Raw genomic sequence first — 6154 nt, 5'->3', positions numbered from 1 at the left:
GTTTATTGCCATACAGAAAGTGGCTGCTGAACCTCCCGAATGGCTCTCAAGGGTAGAGCCTTTGCTGTCGTTGCGGAAGTTTTAATGTACTGAGACGAAGCCAGCCTGACATTGGCTGATGATGACCTTCCAATATGTACTTTGTTTTGTGTTATTCGTGTTGTGTTCTTGTGAAATGGTATGAACCAAAGCCAGGTAATAAAGAAAAAAAAAATTCAGTGGCGCAATGAATTGACACTACTTACCCCAGCACTAAGCGCGTAAAACAGATGTTCGAATCCTGTAATAACTTTTTTCGTCTTTTGTTTTAAGGCAGCATTAAAAAAAAAGCCCATTCCTGGGGAGTGTTCCCCTTTAGGTTACAATAAGTAGTGTTTTTATTTCTTAATAGCAGCAAAATCAGCTGTGAACAGAGCCACGAGGTGATGGCATGACAATGGTGACACTAATCAGTTAACTTTCACCGTAATAATATCCTGCCTTCAGTGAGTGTATGTTACCTTTAGGTTGCGTTCAGAGCCACCTTTTGGTAACTATCGCCAATTAACCCGCTGAGAGGCATTCAATGAGGAGAAAGAAGTTGCGGGACCCAACCATTGAGGAGACGGAATTACGCCCTCCCACTGGGCTGGATTCGAGAGCTGCAAACCTGGGGGAGGGGCCCAGTGGGCATCCCAAAGTATGTGTGAGAGAGTGGTGTTTTTGCCACATAGCACACAGCGAAGGTGTTGCTTTGGAGTTGCCTCCACGCAAACTCTTGGTGTTTCGTAAAGCAACTATGTGCGGGGAGATGTCTACCTAAGCTGTAGTGTATGGCGATGTCATGAGACGTAACCATACCATTTCTCATCGTCCGCAGAACGGGTGATGCCCCAGCCCTGTCGACGAATCCTCGGGCGTAATTGTGGGATGTGTTCGCTGGATGGGGTGAGTGTGCTGGGACCCAGATCAATGGAATATGGCGGAAATGGAAATTGGTGGAGTAGAGGAGGGATATGACGATGAGGAGACCCGGCCTTTGGCGAAGTTACAAATTGCAGATTAGGAATCACTGAAGATGTGGAGGCCATCGCCAAGCCTATGGCCGCCTCCTGGGCCTCTTCAGATGATCTGACAGGGATGGAGCACAAGAAAAACGGCTCAGTTCAGTGAGCGGCTCAGAAGGGCTGAGCCACACTGAAATAGGCCGGCATAGTTTTGATAATATAATAATATTAATTGGTTAACAGGAAGGGAAAGGCTCAGTGTGTGTAAAACTGGTTCCTGTGGACACCTGATCCGCGCTGTAGGGGAAGGAAGGGAAAAGGAGATAAAGTATAAAGAGCGAAAGAGGAGCCGTAGAGGAGCGAAATGGAGTAAATTCGACAACCTGGCAACCTTTAACGTGCAATGAAATCGCACAGCCCATGAATTATGTTGTAGCGAGAGCTACATTACCTGCCGACTCGCCGTTTCTCAGTCTCGCCATTCCCCAGTTCTGCGCATGTGCGGAAACCGGACTCCCTAACAAAAAGAAAGTCCTGCCGAGCGGAGACGCCAAGATAGAGAGCAGCCTAGACGACCGAATAAAGAGAACACCTTGCCAAGCAGAGACGCCAAGATACAGAGCGCAATAACAACAACAACAGCAATAATATTATGATAAAAATAATAATAAATTGGCTTAAATAAAAGGAAAGGCGCAGTATCTAACACGCCTGCTCTGTTGACACAGGTACCGCGCTGTTATGAAAGGGACGAAGGTGGGAGATATAGTGGAAACGAAAGAGAGGATCCATAGTGGAGGGCTTCAGAGTGCTTTCTATCACCTGGGGATCTTTAACGTGCACTGACAGGGACGTCCCTCCGCTTCACCTCCATCGAAACGCAGCTACCGGTGGACGATAAAAAGATGTGTACAGCAGCAGCAAGGAGCCAATGATCATAAGATGTCGAAGAGAGCAGCGAAGATGCCCGAAAAAGAGAGGAACGGCTTGCCAAACAGTCATACCAGACTCCGAGCGTAATAGACATAGCATAGCCACCGAGATAGGGCCTATATCGAAGAGTTCAGTTAAAGGGAACCAACAGAAGAGGACCGGTAGGCACATCGTATGACTGATCACTCCACAAGAGTTTCCAAAAGTGCTTGTGCGAACCGGACATTTAAGCAGATTTCGTGAACAATCCGTTTCTACACATGTGCATTGTATGCGAGAGAAATGCGCTAAATGGACTTCACACCGGGGAGTAATCCAATGTATGAGACTGAATTTGGAGTCTCTGCCAAACCAATATACTGTGTAGAAAAAATTACAACCGCTGCGTGCTACTTCGCAAAGCATCGGGCAGTCTTCATCTCTGTCAAGCAATATGAATAAAGGATATGTATAAAAATGTACCTCAATGCTATGCATACATGACCGTAACTAGCTCAGCCAGCGAAACACCTCTTGCTACGTATATCCCGGCATAAAGCAGCTAACCAACTGCCATTTTGGAGATTTGCAGCTGTCGTGCTTTGCAATTTTTACTAAACCTGATTGTCTCACCACTTTAATGATGGTATAGAAGCTGAAGCAAAGGCCTGAACAAAACAGTGATCCGTCTTTTTCCCAATAACATGTTATATACTTCATGGTTACTGAAAATATTCAATGAAATAAAAAAACTATTAACCGAGTTTGCGAACTAAGCGTCCTCTTCTCTGTGTTTTTCGGCATAACTTCTAGATATCCAGGCGCTCTCGAGGTGCCTTCAGACTTCCAGTATCGAACCTCTGAGCTCCCCGGATAAAATACTTGCCGCCATACTGGCGCATCGCATATCATCCTGTCTCCCCGAACTGATAAGCAATGTCCAGACATGTTGTGTGCCGGAGCGCACAATTTTTTCTTTAGCTCTAACCCGGGACCTCTTCACGTATGCCACACGCACGCAGGTCTCGGGCGTCTTTGTTTCCCTAGACCAAGAAAAAGCGTTCGATCGGGTAGAGCGAAACTATCTGTTTGAAGTACTAGAATGTTTTGGATTCCCTGCAGATCTGATCAATGTCCTAAGACTCCTGTACACAGACTTGGAAGCCAGTCTCGTGATTAACAATCGAATCACTGAACCCCTCCCCGTGAGCCGCGGCATTCGACAAGGATGCCCATTGTCCTCGATCCTGTTTGTCCTTTGCATAGAACCTTTGCTCCACCGTATACAATGTATACAAGACTCAAAGCGATCTGCTGTTTGTAGAGCCTGCCATTATTTTAACCAAATGAAATCGCGGATATCATCGGGAAGAGAGGCAGTAATCATCGGCTTGTGTTTTTGTCTAAAGCCTTCTTGCGCTGATAATCGAACAGACATTTAGTATCCACGCATTCACATATATCTGTGGGCATAATTTCCTTAAGGCCACAGTCTGGTAATATGTTTTGCAGTAGGTTCAACGATTTCACAATGTCGATGTAAAACATTGGTGGGCTTTCAGGCACCGGGCCCTTGCACACCGCCATTCCAAACAGATGGCGGGAGTTTCCGATCAAATACTCAATAAGTGCTTTGCCACGGTATGCTACATGCGCATTGATGTCCCAAGTGGCTTTTAGGGCCAACACGCGCCACAATATTTCAAAATCTGGGATAATGAAACCGTCCATTTTTGTTGGTAAGCGGACAAGAGCCCTCGAAACAAACTCTGTCTCATCGTTCCAGAGGAACGACCCGGAAGCAGTAGCGAACAGCTGCAGAACCATACTAGGAGGATGGGCCACTTTAGCTATGTAAAAAGGGGTGCAACACTACTGCTCTTGATTAGATATTCCAGCCTAGAAAAAAGTAGGTAGAATGTCTTGGCTACCTTGATCAGTTTCTAGACGTTGTGATTTATTTCTTTGTAGGTGCGAGCTACCTCACCAGACGCCAGGAATGTCACACGCAGTACCCTTACACCATCTATCGAGACGACAACATCAGGAAATTCCTCATTAAAAGCTCCCAAACGTAGTGTTTTGCTTTTTGCTGGATTGAGGCGTCCACCTGACAAGGAGCTATATGTGTGAAAAAGATTCAGAAAATCTCTAATAAGGTCAATTATCCTTAAGAACAGAGAAATCTCGTCAGTATATGCTAAAACATTCACCTCGCCCTGACCTGGTTAGGGGAAATCACGTATAGATCTGCAGTTTTTTATCTGCCACACTAAATTCTCCAATCAAAGCACGAAGATGATAGATAAGATTGCACAGCTGCCGAATGGTTCGTGAAGGGGAGGCCTGTTGCAGATCCTGTGGTTCTCCGCAATGTTCGCAGTTGGTCTTAAGAACGAGTTGCATCGACGCCCTTTGTTGTATTGCCTAACGGTACACATTCAGACATCGTTGAAGATATAAGGGATGTACTCAGCACACACTTTATGCAGTTGTTTTGAACTGGAGGCATATATATTAAACGTCTGGATGGTGCTCTGCGTGAGTTTTGCACAGGTGTACCTCGCGTTCCTGAAGAGCACCAAGACACTCTATGCGGTCCAATGTTCTTGGAAGAGCTTCGGGCAAAGCACGAAGAGGATTGATGAGATTGCACAGCTGCAGAAACGTTCGTGAAGGGGAGGCCTGTTGCAGATCCTGTGGTTCTCCGCAGTGTTCGCAGTTGGTCTTAAGAACGAGTTGCATCGACGCCCTTTGTTGTATTGCCTAACGGTACACATTCAGACATCGTTGAAGATATAAGGGATGTACTCAGCACACACTTTATGCAGTTGTTCTCAACTGAAGATATATATAGTAAACGTCTGGATGGTGCTCTGCGTGAGTTTTGCACAGGTGTACCTCGCGTTCCTGAAGAGCACCAAGATACTCTATGCGGTCCAATGTTCTTGGAAGAGCTTCGAGCAAAGCACGAAGAGGATTGATGAGATTGCACAGCTGCAGAAACGTTCGTGAAGGGGAGGCCTGTTGCAGATCCTGTGGTCCTCCGCAATGTTCGCAGTTGGTCTTAAGAACGAGTTGCATCGACGCCCTTTGTTGTATTGCCTAACGGTACACATTCAGACATCGTTGAAGATATAAGGGATGTACTCAGCACACACTTTATGCAGTTGTTCTCAACTGAAGATATATATAGCAAACGTCTGGATGGTGCTCTGCGTGAGTTTCGCACAGGTGTACGTCGCGTTCCTGAAGAGCACCAAGATACTCTGTGCGGTCCAATGACCTGGGAACAGGTTCAGGTAACAGTTCGGAGAATGAATGGCTTTGCAGCTGTAGGCCCATATGGGATTCCAACCATATTTAACCTTTTTTTGAAATAATACGTATCCACCTATTACCAAAGCTGAATGGGCTCCTTACTGATGGAATCCGACCAGAAACAATTGGCGAGAATAGTCATACTCTAAAAAGCGCCAGTGAACCATCTGACCTGAAGGCATCGGGGCCGATTCTTTTGATAAACTCAGACTATAAGGTATTTGCTGTAATACCAGCGCATCATATAACAGCATTTCTACCGGAATTATTCAGTAATGCTCAAACATGCTGTGTGCGTGACCGCACAATCCTTTCTTCCCTGTATCTAACCAGTAATCTATTTACGTTTGCTACACGCACACAGACTCCACTCGCTTTTCTATCCCTAAACAATGAAAAGGCATTAAATCGTGTAGAAAGTGAATATCTATTTTCCGCTCTTAAATGCTCTGGCTTTCCAGCGCGTTTAATAGAGGTTCTTTGTTTGCTATACACTGATTTAGAAGCCTGCCTAATAGCTAACGGCCTGTCCACTGATTTGATAGCTTTCACTCGTGGAATACGTCAAGACTGCCCACTGTCATCTATCCTCTTCATGCTTTGCTTAGAACATTTAGTGCTGCAGGTAAAAAACTGCAGATCTATCCGCGGTTATCCTCTCCCTGGTCAGGGCGAGGTGACGATTTCAGCATATGCTGATGAACTTTTTATGTTCTTAACGAGCATGGACAGTGATAGAGTTTTTCTGCCTCTTTTTCACATATATAGCTCCTTGTCAGGTGCACGCCTCAATCCAGCAAAACGCAAAGCACTGCGTTTCAGAGCTTTTAATGAAGAATTTTCTGATGGTGTCGTCTGAAGATGGCGTAAGAGTATTACTGGGTGTCACATTCCTGTCGTCTGGCGAGGTAGCTCACACCCCCCGGAAACGAATA

Source organism: Amblyomma maculatum, chromosome 8, assembly GCF_055883805.1.
Source record: "Amblyomma maculatum isolate TAMU_Amacu chromosome 8, ASM5588380v1, whole genome shotgun sequence".
Lineage (NCBI taxonomy): Eukaryota > Metazoa > Arthropoda > Arachnida > Ixodida > Ixodidae > Amblyomma > Amblyomma maculatum.
The sequence above is the reverse complement of the archived record's forward strand: the minus strand, read 5'-3'. Positions refer to the sequence as shown.